Source organism: Trachypithecus francoisi, unplaced genomic scaffold, assembly GCF_009764315.1.
Source record: "Trachypithecus francoisi isolate TF-2019V2 unplaced genomic scaffold, Tfra_2.0 Lachesis_group1, whole genome shotgun sequence".
Classification (NCBI taxonomy): domain Eukaryota; kingdom Metazoa; phylum Chordata; class Mammalia; order Primates; family Cercopithecidae; genus Trachypithecus; species Trachypithecus francoisi.
Window position 1 is genome coordinate 68,118,629 of NW_022681454.1, and position 18,579 is coordinate 68,137,207.

The following is an 18,579-nucleotide window of genomic DNA, read 5'->3' on the forward strand; positions in this document are numbered from 1 at the left end:
ACTACTGGGTATATACCCAAAGGATTATAAATCATGTTGCTATAAAGACACATGCACACGTATGTTCACTGTGGCACTATTCACAATAGCAAAGACTTGGAATCAACCCAAATGTCGATCAGTGACAGACTGGATTAAGAAAATGTGGCACATATACACCATGGAATACTATGCAGTCATAAAAAAGGATGAGTTTGTGTCCTTTGTAGGGACACGGATGCAGCTGGAAACCGTCATTCTCAGCAAACTATAGCAAGAACAGGAAACCAAACACCACATGTTCTCACTCATAGGTGGGAACTGAACAATGAGATCACTTGGACTTGGGAAGGGGAACATCACACACCGGGGCCTATTATGGGGAGGGAGAAGGGAGGAGGGATTGCATTGGGAGTTATACCTGATGTAAATGACGAGTTGATGGGTGCAGCACACCAACATGGCACAAGTATACATATGTAACAAATGTGCACGTTATGCACATGTACCCTAGAACTTAAAGTATAATAATAAAAAAAAATACTTCACAGTCACACTTTCTTGAATTTTCTGAGAGAAAATCCTGTATTTAAAATCTAAAGTCAGACTCTATTGCCTCTTTTGAAAGATTTCTCTAAACCTCTAATTTTCCACGTGGTTCTTTTTTTTTTTTTTTTTTTTTGAGGTGGAGTCTCACTCTGTTGCCCAGGCTCGTGTGCAGTGGCGCGATCTCAGCTCACTGCAAGCTCCGCCTCCCGGGTTCACGCCATTCTCCTGCCTCAGCCTCCCGAATAGCTGGGACTACAGGTGCCCACCAACGCGCACGGCTAATTTTTTGTATTTTTAGTAAAGACGGGGTTTCTCTGTGTTGGCCAGGATGGTCTCGATCTCCTGACCTCGTAATGCGCCTGCCTCAGCCTCCCACAGTGGAGGGATTACAGGCGTGAGCCACCGTGCCTGGCGGTTCTTCTTTTGTGCCAAACTGAAAGTATAATAACTTAAGAGACACTGGCTTAGAGACTTGGACTTCAGGGTTGCTTGAGAAGAATAACAATAGTTATCATGTAATGATTTAGCTGTATTCTTTGAACTGGTGCACAGGAAACAAAACAAAACACGACAACAACAACAAAAATCCATTTATTCTCACCTGATTTTACTTCATTCATTCAAAGAGAACCAGATCAGTTAAAAGGGCTATGTAGGTGACAAAATGCATACCCGTAGTCCTATAGCAAGTTTCTGCCAACGGCACAAACACAAACAGTAACAACAACAACAACAAAATTGAATTATTTTAAAATGTACTAAAAGAGAATTTTTTTTTTGTAATATAAAGAATAAATGCTTGAGGTGATGGATACCCCATTTACTGTGATGTGATTATTAAGAATTACATGGCTGTATCAAAAAATCTCAAGTACCCCATAAATAATACGTCTACTATGTACCCACAAACATTTAAAAAAAAAAAGAAAAGAAAAGAAAAAGCAAAAAGCTTAGGTGTTTCTGCCCCCTAAACAGAAAAAAGCAAACATGAAACAAAAATTGAGAACTAGATTTTTTAATGAAATGAAGTAATGAGTTATCCATTTTGTGATATGTATTTTTACTTCAGTTTTGTTTCTAAAATGAATGGGAGAATGCTATAATTACTTATTTTAGAAGCTGTATTTGGAACCTCATAAAATAAATAAATAATATCAATATAATTTGTTTTTGCAAGTAGATACTTAAAATATTTTTATCTCAAAAAGTTTTACAACACCTACAGGCATATCCTAACTTGATCAATTCTAATTAAGTTTTTTTCTAAAAGTATCTTATTTATCTACTTTTAGCCTCCCTGAAGAGTTTCCTTTCAAGCTAGAAAGACAAAAAGTATGCTTGAGCCATAAAAAAAGACTCTGGATAGACAAATTCTCAAGAAAAGAAATGTATTTATACACTAAAGTTTATTTTTGCAATGCATAGTCCTACCTAAAGTGTTTATTTTTAAAGTGTATCTTTCCTCTTTCTTTTGACTCTTCTTCATAAAATTTTAGGTCGAGAGTCTCTATTAAAATTTGACTGTTAGGAAAAAACAATAAGCAATTTTTGGGCATATTTAGGAAATATGGGAAACTTCAAATTGGCCAAATAGAATTATGGGAGCTGTTTAGAAAACTCTTTTGGGTTATCCAATTCTATAGGAATATGCATCTTTGTTTATCTTCTAGTAGACTATTTTGTAACTGTAATCTCCTGATAGAAATGGAAAAGATTGGTTGGGCACAGTGGCTCATGCCTGTAATCCCAGCACTTTGGGAGTCTGAGGAGGGCAGATCACCTGAGGACAGGAATTTGAGACCAGCCTGGCCAACAAGGCGAAACGCTGTCTCTACCAAAAATACAAAAATTAGGCTTGTGGTGGTGGGTGCCTGTAATCCCAGCTACTTGGGAGACTGAGACACAATAAGCACTTGAATGTAGGAGGAGGAGCTTGCAGTGAGCTAAGATTTCACCACTGAACTCCAGCCTGGGCAACAGAGTAAAACTGTCTCAAGAGGAGAGGAGAAGAGAGGAGAGGGGAGGGGAGGGGAGGGGAGGGGAGGAAGGAAAAGAAAAGAAAAAAGGAAAGAAAAAAGAAAAGAAAAGAAAAGGAAAGAAGGGAAGGGAAGGGGAAAAATGAAAAAAGAAAAGAAAACAGGAAAGAAAAGAAAAAAGAAAACAAAAGACAAGACAAGAAAAGAAAACAGAAAAGAAAATGATTCTTGCCCATAAAAGTATAAATAGGCTTTGTCTGGGAGAGATTCAGTTTATTTTACCTCTGTAAAAAGATTACTCTAAATACTATATTGTTTTGCCTTATAGGATGTGAACCAATTTTTCGTTTATTAGCAATTCATGTGAGAATCACTAATTGCCTTCATACAGATATATGTTCGACAGCTTCTCCTTTGAGCCTGTATTAGCCCCTTATTTCCTTTCTTATTAATTAATAAGCTCAAGAAATTTTCATTGGTAGGAGCATCATAGTTTTACTTAATTTTTTTTGCTTTATTATTATGCAAATAAAAATGTTCAGGAACATAAATTTTTTACTAAATTCTATAAATTTGCATACATCTGTGATAAAATTATTGAGAAGTAATATATGAGTAAACTTCAAGTATCTGGCTATGAAACTAAGGAGCATTTTTTTTATTAGTGTACTTTAAACTCTAGGGTACATGTGCACAATGTGCAGGTTTGTTACATAGGTATACATGTGCCATGTTGGTTTGCTGCACCCATCAACTGGATATCTACATTAGGTATTTCTCCTAATGCTATCCCTCCCCCAGCCCCCAACCCCCTGACAGGCCCCAGTGTGTGATATTCACCACCCTGTGTCCATGTGTTTTCATTGTTCAACCCCCGCTTATAAGTGAGAACATGCAATGTTTGGTTTTCTGTCCTTGTGATAGTTTGATAGTTTGCTGAGAATGATGTTTTCCCACTTCATCTGAGTCCCTGCAAAGGGCATGAACTCATCCTTTTTTATGGCTGCATAGTGTTCCATGGTGTATATGTGCCACATTTTCTTAGTCCAGTCTATCATTGATGGGCATTTGAGTTGGTTCCAATTCTTTGTTATTGTGAACAGTACCACAATAAACATACTTGTGCATGTGTCTTTATAGTAGCATGATTTGTAATCCTTTGGGTATATACCCAGTAATTAGATCCCTGGATCAAATGGTATTTCTAGTTCTAGATCCTTGAGGAATTGCCACATTGTCTTCCACAATGGTTGAACTAATTTACACACCCACCAACAATGTAAAAGTGTTCCTATTTCTCCACATCTTCTCCAGCATCTATTGTTTCCTGACCTCTTAATGATCGCCATTCTAATTGGTGTGAGATGGTATCTCATTGTGGTATTGATTTGCATTTCTCTGATGACCAAAAATGCTCAGTGATGATGAGCATTTTTTCATATGTCTGTTGGCTACATAAATGTCTTCTTTTGAGAAGTGTCTGTTCATGTCCTTTGCCCACTTTTTGATGAGGTTTTTTGTTGTTTCTTGTAAATTTGTTTAAGCTCTTTGTAGATTCTGGATATTAGCACTTTGTCAGATGGATGGATTGCAAAAATTTTCTCTGTAGATTGTTCACATTGATGACAGTTTCTTTTGCTGTTCAGAAGCTCTTTAGTTTAATTAGATACCATTTGTCAATTTTGGTTTTTGTTGCTCTCGCTTTTGGTAGTTTAGTCAGGAAGTCTTTTTCCATGCCTATGCCCTGAATGGTATTGTCTCAGTTTTCTTCTAAGGTTTTTATGGTTTTAGGTCTTACATTTAAGTCTTTAATTCATCTTGAGTTAATTTTTGTATAAGGTGTAAGGAAGCAATCCAATTTCAACTTTCTACATATGGCTAGCCAGTTTTCCCAGAAATACTTATTAAATAGGGAATCCTTTCCCTATCTCTTGTTTTTATCAGGTGTGTCAAAGATCAGATGATTGTAGATGTGTGGAGTTATTTCTGAGGCCTCTGTTCTGTTGCATTTGTCTATACATCTGTTTTGGTACCAGTGCCATGCTGTTTAGGTTACTGTAGCCTTGTATATACTTTGAAGTCAGGTACCGTGAATGCCTCCAGCTTTGTTCTTTTGGCTTAGGATTGTCTTGGCTATGCGTGCTCTTTTTTGGTTCCATATGAACTTTAAAGTAGTTTTTTTTTTTTTCAATTCTTTGAAGAAAGTCATTAGTAGCTTGATGGGGATAGCATTGAATCTATAAATCACCTTGGGCAGTATGACCTTTTTCACAATATTGATTCTTCCTATCCATGAGCATGGAATGTTCTTCCATTTGTTTGTGTCCTCTATTATTTCCTTCAGCAGTGGTTTGTAGTTCTCATTGATGAGGTCTTTCACATCCCTTGTAAGTTGGATTCCTAAGTATTTTATGCTCTTTGTAGTAATTGTGAATGGGAGTTCACTCATGATTTGGCTCTCTGTTTGTCAGTTATTGGTGTATAAGAATGCTTGTGAAGGAGATTTTGTGCTGAAACAATGGGGTATTCTAAATATACAATCATGGCATCTGCAAACAGCGACTATTTGACTTCCTCTTTTCCTAATTGAATACCCTTTATTTCTTTCTCTTACCTGATTTCCCTGGCCAGAGCTTCCAACACTACATTGAGTTGGAGTGGTGAGAGAGGGCATCCCTGTCTTGTGCCAGTTTTCAAAGGGAATGCTTCCAGTTTTTACCCATTAAGTAGAATACTGATTTTTGGTTTGTCATAAATAGCTCTTATTATTTTGAGATATGTTCGATTGATACCTAGTTTATTGAGAGTTTTTAGCATGAAGGTCTGTTGAATTTTGTCAAAGGCCTTTTCTGCATCTATTGAGATAATTATGTGTTTTTGTTGTTGGTTCTGTTTATGTGATGGATTACGTTTATTGATTTGTGTATGTTGAATCAGGCTTGTATCCCAGAAATGAAGCTGACTTGATCGTGGTGGATAAGCTTTTTGATGTGCTGCTGGATTCAGTTTGACAGTATTTTATCGAGGATTTTCACATCAATGTTCTTCAGGGATATTGGCCTTAAATTCTCTTTTTTTGTTATGTCTCTGCCAGGCACCATCCTGGTATCAGGATGATGCTGGCCTGATCAAGTGACTTAGGGAAGAGTCCCTGTTTTCTATAGATTTGAATATTTTCAGAAGGACAGGTACCAGCTCCTCTTTGTACCTCTGTTAGAATTCAGCTGTAAATTTGTCTGGTCCTGTAATTTTTTTGGTTGGTAGGCTATTAATTATTGTCTCAATTTCAGAACCTGTTAGTGGTCTATTCAGAGATTCAATTTCTTCCTGGTTTATTCTTGGGAGGGTGGATGTGTCCAGGAATTTATCCTTTTCTGCTAGATTTTCTAGTTTATTTGCGTAGAGGTGTTTATCGTGTTCTCTGATACTAGTTTGTATTTCTGTGGGATCAGTGGTTATATCCTCTCTATCGTTTTTATTGCAATGATTTGATTCTTCTCTCTTTTCTTCTTTATTAGTCTTGCTAGTGGTCTATCTATTTTGTTGATCTGATCAAAAAACCAGATCCTGGAATCATTGATTCTTCGAAGAATTCTTTTTTTTGTCTCTGTATCCTTCAGTTCTGCTCTGATCTTGGTTATTTCTTGCACTCAGCTAGCTTTTGAATGTGTTTGCTCTTGCTTCTCTACTTCTTTTAATTGTGATGTTAGGGTGTCAATTTTAGATCTGTCCTGCTTTCTCTTGTGGGCAATTAGTGCTATAAATTTCTCTCTACACACTGCTTTACATGTTTCCCAGAGATTCTGGTACATTCTGTGTTTGTTCTCACTGGTTTCAAATACCATTTTTATTTCTGCCTTCATTTCGTTATTTACCCAGTAGTCATTCAGGAGCAGGTTGTTCAGTTTCCATATAGTTGTGCGGTTTTGAGTGAGGTTCTTAATCCTGAGTTTTAATTTGATTGTACCGTAATCTGAGAGACAGTTAGTTGTGATTTCTGGTTTTTTGTTTGTTTGTTTGTTTGTTTGTTTTTTGCATTTGCTGAGAAGTGTTTTACTTGCAATTATGTGGTCAGTTTTAGAATAAGTGTGATGTGGTGCTGAGAAGAATGTATATTCTGTTGATTTGGGGTGGAGAGTTCTGTAGATGTTTATCAGGTCTACTTGGTCCAGAGCTGAGCTCAAGTCCTGGACATCCTTGTTAACCTTCTGTCTCATAGATCTGTCTAATTTTGATAGTAGGGTGTTACGGTCTCCCATTATTTTTGTATTGGAATCTAAGTCTCCTTGTAGGTCTCTAAGGATTTGCTTTATGAATCTAGGTGCTCCTGTACTGGGTGGAGATATATATATATAGGATAGTTACCTCTTCTCATTGAATTGATCCCTTTACCATTGTGTAATGGCCTTCTTTGTCTTTTTTGATCTTTGTTGATTTAGTCTGTTATATCAGAGACTAGGATTGCAACTCCCGAGTTTTTGCTTTCCATTTGCTTTGTAGGTCTTCCCCCAGCCCTTTATTTTGAGCCTATGTGTGTCTTTGCACATGAGATGGGTCTCCTGAATATAGCACATCAATGGGTCTTGACTCTTTATCCAATTTGCCAGTCTGTGTCTTTTCATTGGCGCATTTAGCCCATTCACTTTTAAGATTAACACTGTTATGTATGAATTTGATCCTGTCATTATGATGTTAGCTGTTAATTGATGCAGTTTCTTCCTAGCATTGATGGTCTTTACAATTTGGCATGTTTTTGCAGTGGCTGGTACCGGTTGTTCCTTTCTATGTTCAGTGTTTCCTTCAGGAGCTCTTGTAAGGCAGGCCTGGTAGTGACAAAATCTGTCAGCATTTCCTTGTCTGTAAAGGATTTTATTTCTCCTTCACTTGTGAAGCTTAGTTTGACTGGGTATGAAATTCTGGGTTGAAAATTTTTTTCTTTAAGAATGTTGAATATTGGCCCCCACTCTGGCTTTTAGGGTTTTTGCTGAGAGATCAGCTGTTAGTCTGATGGGTTTCCTTTTGTGGGTAAACCAATCTTTCTCTCTGGCTGCTCTTAACATTTTTTCTTTCATTCTAATCTTGGTGAATCTGACAATTATGTGTCTTGGGGTTGCTATTCTCGAGGAGTATCTTTGTGGTGTTCCCTGTATTTCCTGAATTTGAATGTTGGCCTGCCTTGTTAGGTTGGGGAAGTTCTCCGGGATGATATCCTGAAGAGTGTTTTCTAACTTGGATCCATTCTCCCCGCCACTTTCAAGAACATCTATCAAATGTAGAGTTGGTCTTTTCATGTAGTCCCATATTTCTTTGAGGCACGTTGTCCCATATTTCTTTGAGGCTTGGTTTATTTGTTTTCACTCTTTTTTTCTCTAATTTTGTATACTCATTTCATTAATTTGACCTTCAGTCACTGATATCCTTTCTTCCACTTGATCAAATCAGCTTTTAAAGCTTGCGCATGCATCACAAAGTTCTGGTGCTTTGGTTTTCAGCTTCATCAGTTCAGGTCATTAAGGTGTTCTCTGCACTGTCTTTTCTAGTTAGCCATTTGTCTAACCTTTTTTTCAAGGATTTTAGCTTCCTTGCAACAGGTTAGAACATGATCCTTTAGCTCAGGGAAGTTTGTTATTACTGACTTTCTGAAGCCTACCTCTGCCAACTCATCAAACTCATTCTCCATCCAGTTTTGTTCCTTTGCTGGCGAGGAGCTGTGATCCTTTGGAGGAGAAGTGGTGCTCTGGTTTTTGGAATTTTCACCTTTTCTGCTCTGGTTTCTCCCCATCTTTGTGTCTTTATCTACCTTTGGTGTTTTATGTTGGTGACCTACAGATGGGGTTTTGATGTGGATGTGCTTTTTGTTGATGTTGATGCTATTCCTTCCTGTTTGTTAGTTTTCCTTCTGACAGTCAGGTCCCTCAGCTGCAGGTCTGTTGGAGTTTGCTGAAGGTCCCCTCCAGACCCTGTTTGCCTGGGTATCACCAGCGGAGGCTGCAGAATGGCAAACACTGCTGCTTTATCTTTCCTCTGGAAGCTTCATCCCAGAGGGGCATCCGCCTGTATGAGGTATCTGTTGTCCCCAGTCAGGCTACATGGGAGTCAGGGACCCACTTGAGGAGGCAGTCTGTCCATTCTCAGAGGTAAAACGTCATGCTGGGAGAACCACTGCTCTCTTCAGAGCTGTCAGACAGGGATGTTTAGGTCTGCGGGAGCTATCTGCTGCCTTTTGTTGTGATATGCCCTGCCCACAGAGGTGGAATCTAGAGAGGCAGTAGGCCTTGCTGAGCTATGGTGGGCTCCGCCCAGTTCAAGCTTCCTGGCCTCTTTAAACTGTAAGCACAAAAACCGCCTACTTAAGCCGGGGCAATGGCAGATACCCCTGCCCCTGCCAAGCTGTAGTGTGGCAGATCAATCTCAGACTGCTGAGCTAGCATGAGCAAGGCTCTGTGTGCGTGTGACCCACTGTGCCAGGCACGGGAAGGAATTTCCTGGTCTGCCGGTTGCGAAGACTGTGGGAAAAGCGGAGTATTTGGGTAGGAGTGCATCATTCCCCCAAGTACAGACTTCACGGCTTCCTTTGGCTAGGAAAGGGAAATTCCCCAACCCCTTGCGCATCCTGGATGAGGCAGACACCCTGCCCTGCTTCAGCTCGCCCTCTGTGGGCTGCACCCACTGTCCAACCAGTCACAATTAGATGAACCAGGTACCTCAGTTGGAAATGCAGAAATCACCTGTCCTCTGTGTGGCTCTCACTGGGAGCTGCAGACCAGAGCTGTTCCCATTCGTCCATCTTGGAAGCCTCTCCCCGCATTTTTTATGCTATGATAAATCCTGTACTCCTCATCCCTATGAATAGTGTAGGAAATATTGGGGTCATTGTAATCAATGTCAGTTATATTTCAGAAATAAACTAATAAAGGCAAGTATATAAACGAAGAATATCTGGGATGATTTGCATTACTGGTGCAATTTAATTCTTTTTACACGTAGGATGAACTATTTACATATGTTAGAATTGTCTTTGACATGAAATTTATGACAAAATATCTGAAAAAAAATCTCAAAAGAAAATGTGAAACAGAACAGAAGTGTCCCAGAGACCTAAAGTGAGTTGCAAATTGAGTAATTTTAAGTTCTTTCTCTTAGTAATGATTCTGTAAACATTATCAACCATTTTTCATACCAATCCCATTTTTCATACGAGTTGGATAGGTACTCAGGGCCAATTCTACATTCTCACCGGTCTAGGAATTTTTTGTTTGTTTGTTTGTTTGCTTGTTTTCAGTCTCACTATATCGCCCAGGCTGGAATGCAGTGGTGTCATCTCGACTCACTGCAAGTTTCGCCTCCCAGGTTCACGCATTCTGCTGCCTCAGCTTCCCGAGTAGCTGGGACTACAGGCACCCACCAACACGCCCGGCTAATTTTTTGTATTTTTTAGTAGAAACAGTGTTTCACTGTGTTAGCCAGGATGGTCTCGATCTCCTGACCTCGTGATCTGCCCACCTCAGCCTCCCAAATTGCTGGGATTAGAGGTGTGAGCCATCGTACCCGGCCTGGTTTAGGTATTCTTAAATTAGCCACACATTTATATCTTACTAATGAGAATAAAATTATACAATGTGTAAGAACAGTATTTTTCAAAATAATGTAGTTTCTTAGGTCAACCTTTTACATCTAGTTTTTCACACCTTAAAACTGAAATGTTTCTCTATCAAAGTTGAATTCCTCCTTTTTGTAGTCCCATATGCCATCTTCTCATAAGCTTTTTCTTGAAGAACCATTCGGAGTTACAGTGGCAGGTCCCCCACTGAAATCCCCTTCCCTTGCCCCATACATCAGGTTTCCACAAGTTATAGGAAAGATGTTTATCTCCCTTGTTACTGTAAAAGCCTAAAAGTTAACTTTTGGAAACTTTCCTATAAAATATAAAATTTCTTCACTGAAGTTTTTCAACATTAAGTAGATAGCAGCTGCTACAGTAAACATTATTAAAAAGAGCAGGTCTGTTTCTTTTGTTTTTGTGACACGTTTTAACCAACAAAATGTCATCGTTGTTACATATTCTGAATATTGAAGAAAAATAACCAAAATGAGATGTTTATTTTTACTCAAAATTTTTCTTAACAAAAATGTAATTCTTGGGAGGCTGAGGCAGGTGGATCACCTGAGACTAGGAGTTCGAGACCAGCCTGACCAACATGGAGAAAGCCTGTCTCTACCAAAAATACAAAAACTTAGCTAGGCACGATGATGCATGCCTGTAATCCCAGCTACTCGGGAGGCTGAGGCAGGAGAATCACTTGAACCCAGGAGGCAGAAGTTGCAGTGAGCCGAGATTGCGCCATTGTACTCCAGCCTGGGCAACAAGAGGAAATCTCTGTCTCAAAAAGATAAATAAAATAAAATGCAATTCACAGTGTGTTTCATAGACCAATATATCAGCATTATATGGGAGCTTGTTAGATATGCAAATTACTTGGCCCCACTATAGATTTATTGAACAGAATGTCTGGAGGTGGCCCTAGGAATCTGGGTTTTATCAGGCTCTAGTTATGTATTATCACATTAAAGTTTGAGAAGCATTACTTTAGAGATCCTGGGAATTGTGTTAAAATGAAATTTCTTTTAATGATAAAGTTTTATTGAGGTAAAATTTACATTACAATAAATTAACACAAATTTTAATTCAGTAAATCCCAGGCTAGACCCAAGATCCTTCTTTTCTAACTAGCTGCTGGGTGATTGGTTAGTGAACCTCACTTTGACTAATAAGATCCTATGCAATTGTAGTAAATATTAGAAATTAATCTCATCTTGGAGATTGCCTTGAATTTCTTTATTTAGATGTTTAGACACCTTCCTGATTGTTTTGGAATGAAGACCCAGAAACCTATAAGAAATCTAGTTGAGAAATTATTGAAAACCTGTAGGTGTAAGAGTTTGCTTAAAGTACAAAAATTAATACATTGAGGAGTAATTTGGTGTATATCTTTATCAATAAGAACACAAAGAGTATTGTTAAATGGATAAGATAGAAATGTGTATTTTACAAAGTATGGTCATTTACAATCCTATTTCAAAATCAAACCCCTCATTTACATGCATGTGCATTGAACTACTGTCACCACCTGCCAAATCAAATTGCCTATGATGATGTTAGCGTGCAATTGTTGATTTACCACCACTGTCAGCAGCACATTATGCTCCATCTCCAATGAAGTAGCACTACCCTAACCTTTGTTGTTGGTTATTTAGGCTTTCTCTTTTCCTTTCTGTTTTGTTAATTCAAACCGTGCATATATGGATTATCATAGCATGCATTTGCCCTCCACTGTCAAGTAATAGTTCTAGCTCATCCAAACAGCTTACATCTCTTTCAGGATTCTCAGCTCCCACTTGCATGATGTACTGGTGACCTTAGCTTCATTGATATTCTGCAAATGTCACAGTTATGCTCGCCTCAGCTGCCTGGGCTCTGGTGAGCAGGTGGAAAAATGACCAGTTGAAAATGAGTTGTTAAGACCACTACAGTGAAAAGATTGATGCAATTAATTTTTCATTATGCACAGTGTCTGCGGATTCTAATCAGTTTGGATTGTTCCTCCTTTGAGGCACAAATAAAATGCAAATAGATTTGGAATGAAAAGGAGCATCCTTTATGGTATAGACTTTCCAAAGCTGTAAAAATGGCTCAGAACTAATCTGTGGTGTTAGAAATATTTTATGAATTAGGCCCTGGCAGGCTAATGTAAGTTCTGTCTCGAAAATCTAAGCTGTAGCAACTGCATGAGGCAGCTTGAGAGGTAGATTTCAAGGGCACAGACAACATCAGGAATGAATCTGGAGGTAAACCTTACAGGACTGAAAAGGGAGTAGGGAGAACAGGGAATTTTTATTTGCTAAACTAATTATGTAAATTAATATGTCATAAAAAATCTAAAATGTAGCATTACGTATACAGATTTATTTTAATAATTTATGCAGTTAACTTGCTAAAACAGGAATATAGATTTAGAATTCCTTTTTAAGTTTCGTGATGAGTTATTTCCCCTGTTACATCATCTAGTAAAATTTACTATCGTATATAAGACAATCATGCATCATGAACTAACATAGTTCAAATTTAAGAATGCAAATATGCTTATAACATCTTATATCCCATTTGTTCTTTAATAAGGTCACTTTAGAAGTGAAACAAATGACTGACAATATTTTATTGTTAGAGTGACTATCCAACCATGTTTTCACTTTTTTCAGTAAATAATAGTGCCTTTAATTTATATATTTATATTGTCTAGATGAGATATTTCCTTTCATTTAAATTGAAATTGGTAAGATAATGTAAAAAGATACTTTATAAATTAATTTTGAAAAATGTTATTACCATGAACAACAAAAAAAATGAGTGAGTGTTCTTTAGTCTTTTGATGCTGTGTGACATGTGTCTAGAATTAAAGCCTTGGTCCTTTCTAAGGATCTTGCTCAATTCATACAACAAAATTGTTCCTTGAAGTTTTTTCCTACATTATATAAGGAGAAAGTAAAATGTGCCTGGAGTAAAGTTATCTTTTGAAACTTGGTCTACATTTGAGATCATATTTTTATATGAGTCCTAAGAGTTTTCTACATTATTTTGTAACATGGCTTAGGAAAAAATTGTTGGAATTGCTACTTTCCAATGTGAAGTTTGTTCTAACATGACAGAGTTAGAAAACCTTATTTACATATATTTTAACAGAAATGGTAATATTTAAATTGCACCTCACAGTGCTTTCATACAAAATTGACTTGCCTTAGACGATAGCAAATGTGCCGATAATTTTTGTTTCAATTTCTGAAGGTATGAATTAAAAAAAAAAATATTACTACATGTGTGCACTTTAAACCTTCCTCAGTCCTCTATTTAATATCAATTAAATTTATAACAAATTTTTTGGGGTGCATTCAAAGTGTGTGAGATACAAAGTCTGGTGAGACACAAACACGTATTTCAGTTTTTCTCAAAATAAATCTATATCAAATTTTAACCCTTAGCAGTTTTTCCTAAACTTTCTTCTAAAATTTAAGAGTAGAGAATGACTTTCTTTTTTTCTGATTCTATTTAATTCTCACCTCATTTTATTTGCTCAAGTGAGCAAAGCAGAATAACATAAAAATCCAATTACAGGAATTAAAAATCAGTTGCAAAGTTATGATTCTTGTTTATTTGTATTAAAAGGACTTGTTAATGCAACTCTGTTTTAGTTTCTAATTTGTGAGCAATATGGACAGGTAGTATTCATGGAGAATGTATTAGTCTGTTATCATGCTGCTAATAAAAACAAACCCAAGACTGGATAATTTATAAAGGAAAGAGGTTTGACTCACAGTTCCACATGACTGGTGAGGCCTCACAATCACGACAAAAGGTGAATGAGAAGCAAAGTCACATCTTTTTTTTTTTTTTTCTCTGATAAGCCAGACCATTTATTTATTTATTTATTTATTTATTTATTTATTTATTTTTATTATTATTATACTTTAAGTTCTAGAGTACATGTGCAAAACGTGCAGGTTTGTTACCTATGTATACTTGTGCCATGTTGGTGTGCTGCACCCATCAACTCGTCAGCACCCATCAACTTGTCCTTTGCATCAGGTATAACTCCCAATGCAATCCGTCCCCTCTCCCCTCTCCCCATGATAGGCCCCGGTGTGTGATATTCCCCTTCCCGAGTCCAAGTGATCTCATTGTTCAGTTCCCACCTATGAGTGAGAACATGCGGGGTTTGGTTTTCTGTTCTTGTGATAGTTTGCTAAGAATCATGGTTTCAGGCTGGGTGCGGTGGCTCAAGCCTGTAATCCCAGCACTTTGGGAGGCCGAGACGGGCGGATCACAAGGTCAGGAGATCGAGACCATCCTGGCTAACACGGTGAAACCCCGTCTCCACTAAAAAAAAAATACAAAAAAAAAAAAAAAAACTAGCCGGGCGAGGTGGCGGCGCCTGTAGTCCCAGCTACTCGGGAGGCTGAGGCAGGAGAATGGCGTGAACCCGGGAGGCGGAGCTTGCAGTGAGCTGAGGTCCGGCCACTGCACTTCAGCCTGGGTGACAGAGCGAGATTCTGTCTCAAAAAAAAAAAAAAAAAAAAAGAATGATGGTTTCCAGCTGCATCCATGTCCCTACAAAGGACGCAAACTCATCTTTTTTATGGCTGCATAGTATTCCATGGTGTATACGTGCCACATTTTCCTAATCCAGTCTGTCACTGGTGGACATTTGGGTTGATTCCAAGTCTTTGCTATTGTGAATAGTGCCGCAATAAACATACGTGTGCATGTGTCTTTATAGTAGCATGATTTATAATCCTTTGGGTATATACCCAGTAATGGGATGGCTGGGTCATATGGTACTTCTAGTTCTAGATCCTTGAGGAATCGCCATACTGTTTTCCATAATGGTTGAACTAGTTTACAATCCCACCAACATTGTAAAAATGTTCCTATTTCTCCACATCCTCTCCAGCACCTGTTGTTTCCTGACTTTTTAATGATTGCCATTCTAACTGGTGTAAGATGATATCTCATTGTGGTTTTGATTTGCATTTCTCTGATGGCCAGTGATGATGAGCATTTTTTCATGTGTCTGTTGGCTGTATGAATGTCTTCTTTTGAGAAATGTCTGTTCATATCCTTTGCCCATTTTTTGATGGGGTTGTTTGTTTTTTTCTTGTAAATTTGTTTCAGTTCTTTGTAGGTTCTGGATATTAGCCCTTTGTCAGATGAGTAGATTGTAAAAATTTTCTCCATTCTGTAGGTTGCCTGTTCACTCTACTGGTAGTTTCTTTTGCTGTGCAGAAGCTCTTTAGTTTAATTAGATCCCATTTATCTATTTTGGCTTTTGCTGCCATTGCTTTTGGTGTTTTAGACATGAAGTCCTTACCCATGCCTATGTCCTGAATGGTACTACCTAGGTTTTCTTCTAGGGTTTTTATGGTGTTAGGTCTAAGATTTAAGTCTCTAATCCATCTTGAATTAATTTTCGTATAAGGAGTAAGGAAAGGATCCAGTTTCAGCTTTCTACTTATGGCTAGCCAATTTTCCCAGCACCATTTATTAAATACGGAATCCTTTCCCCATTTCTTGTTTCTCTCAGGTTTGTCAAAGATCAGATGGCTGTAGATGTGTGGTATTATTTCTGAGGGCTCTGTTCTGTTCCATTGGTCTATATCTCTGCTTTGGTACCAGTACCATGCTGTTTTGGTTACAGTAGCCTTGTAGTATAGTTTGAAGTCAGGTAGCGTGATGCTTCCAGCTTTGTTCTTTTGATTTAGGATTGTCTTGGCAATGTGGTCTTTTTGGTTCCATATGAACTCTAAAGCAGTTTTTTCCAATTCTGTGAAGAAAGTCATTGGTAGCTTGATGGGGATGGCATTAAATCTATAAATAACCTTGGGCAGTATGGCCATTTTCACGATCTTGATTCTTCCTATCCATGAGCATGGTATGTTCTTCCATTAGTTTGTGTCCTCTTTTATTTCACTGAGCAGAGGTTTGTAGTTCTCCTTGAAGAGGTCCTTTACATCCCTTGTAAGTTGGATTCCTAGGTATTTTATTCTCTTTGAGGCAATTGTGAATGGAAGTTCATTCATGATTTGGCTCTCTGTTTGTCTGTTACTGGTGTATAAGAATGCTTGTGATTTTTGCACGTTAATTTTGTATCCTGAGACTTTGCTGAAGTTGCTTATCAGCTTAAGGAGATTTTGGGCTGAGACAATGGAGTTTTCTAAATATACAATCATGTCATCTGCAAACAGGGACAATTTGACTTCTTCTTTTCCTATCTGAATACCCTTTATTTCTTTCTCTTCCCTGATTGCCAGGGCCAAAACTTCCAACACTATGTTGAATAGGAGTGGGAAGAGAGGGCATCCCTGTCTTGTGCCAGTTTTCAAAGGGAATTTTTCCAGTTTTTTCCCATTTAGTATGATGTTGGCTGTGGGTTTGTAATAAATAGCTCTTATTATTTTGAGGTACTTTCCATCAATACTGAATTTATTGAGAGTTTTTAGCATGAAGGGCTGTTGTTGAATTTAGTCAAAGGCCTTTTCTGCAACTATTGAGATAATCATGTGGTTCTTGTCTTTGGTTTTGTTTATATGCTGGATTACGTTTATTGATTTGCGAATGTTGAACCACTCTTGCATCCCAGGGATGAAGCCCACTTGATCATGGTGGATAAGCTTTTTGATGTGCTGCTGAATCCAGTTTGCCAGTATTTTATTGAGGACTTTTGCATCGATGTTCATCAGGGATATTGGTCTAAAATTCTCTTTTTTTGTTGTGCCAGGCTTTGGTATCAGTATGATGTTGGCCTCATAAAATGAGTTAGGGAGGATTTCCTGTTTTTCTATTGATTGGAATAGTTTCAGAAGGAATGGTACCAGCTCCTCCTTGTGCCTCTGGTAGAATTCAGCTGTGAATCCATCTGGTCCTGGACTTTTTTTGGTGGGTAGGCTATTGATTGTTGCCTCAATTTCAGAGCATGCTATTGGTCTATTCAGGGATTCAACTTCTTCCTGGTTTAGTCTTGGGAGAGTGTAAGTGTCCAGGAAATTATCCATTTCTTCTAGATTTTCTATTTGATTTGCGTAGAGGTGTTTTTAGTATGCTCTGATGGTAGTTTGTATTTCTGTGGGGTCGGTGGTGATATCCCCTTTATCATTTTTTATTGCGTCTATTTGATTCCTCTCACTTTTCTTCTTTATTAGTCTTGCTAGCAGTCTGTCAATTTTGTTGATCTTTTCAAAAAACCAACTCCTGGTTTCATTGATTTTTTGGAGGGTTTTTGGTGTCTCTATCTCCTTCAGTTCTGCTCTGATCTTAGTTATTTCTTGCCTTTTGCTAGCTTTTGAATGTGTTTGCTCTTGCTTCTCTAGTTCTTTTAATTGTGATGTTAGAGTGTCAATTTTAGATCTTTCCAGCTTTCTCTTGTGGGCATTTAGTGCTATAAATTTCCCTCTACACACTGCTTTAAATGTGTCCCAGAGATTCTGGTATGTTGTATCTTTGTTCTCATTGGTTTCAAGGAACATCTTGATTTCTGCCTTCATTTCGTTATACTCCCAGTAGTCATTCAGCAGCAGATTGTTCAGTTTCCATGTAGTTGAGCGGTTTTGATTGAGTTTCTTAGTCCTGAGTTCTAGTTTGATTGCACTGTGGTCTGAGAGACAGTTTGTTATAATTTCTGTTCTTTTCCATTTGCTGAGGAGTGCTTTACTTCCAATTATGTGGTCAATTTTGGAATAAGTGTGATGTGGTGCTGAGAAGAATGTATATTCTGTTGATTTGGGGTGGAGAGTTCTATAGATGTCTATTAGGTCTGCTTGGCGCAGAGATGAGTTCAATTCCTGGATATCCTTGTTAACTTTCTGTCTCATTGATCTGTCTAATGTTGACAGTGGGGTGTTGAAGTCTCCCATTATTATTGTATGGGAGTCTAAGTCTCTTTGTAAGTCTCTAAGGACTTGCTTTATGAATCTGGGTGCTCCTGTATTGGGTGCATATATATTTAGGAGAGTTAGCTCTTCCTGTTGAATTGATCCCTTTACCATTATGTAATGGCCTTCTTTGTCTCTTTTGATCTTTGATGGTTTAAAGTCTGTTTTATCAGGGTCTAGGATTGTAACCCCTGCTTTTTTTTTTGTACTCCATTTGCTTGGTAGATCTTTCTCCATCCCTTTATTTTGAGCCTATGTATGTCTCTGCATGTGAGATGGGTCTCCTGAATACAGCAGACTGATGGGTCTTGACTCGTTATCCAGTTTGCCAGTCTATTTCTTTTAATTGGAGCATTTAGTCCATTTACATTTAAGGTTAATATTGTTATATGTGAACTTGATCCTGCCATTATGATATTAACTGGTTATTTTGCTCGTTAGTTGATGCAGTTTCTTCCTAGCCTCAATGGTCTTTACATTTTGGCATGTTTTTGCAATGGCTGGTACCGGTCGTTCCTTTCCATGTTTAGGGCTTCCTTCAGGGTCTCTTGTAAGGCCGGCCTCGTGGTGACAAAATCTCTAAGCATTTGCTTATCTG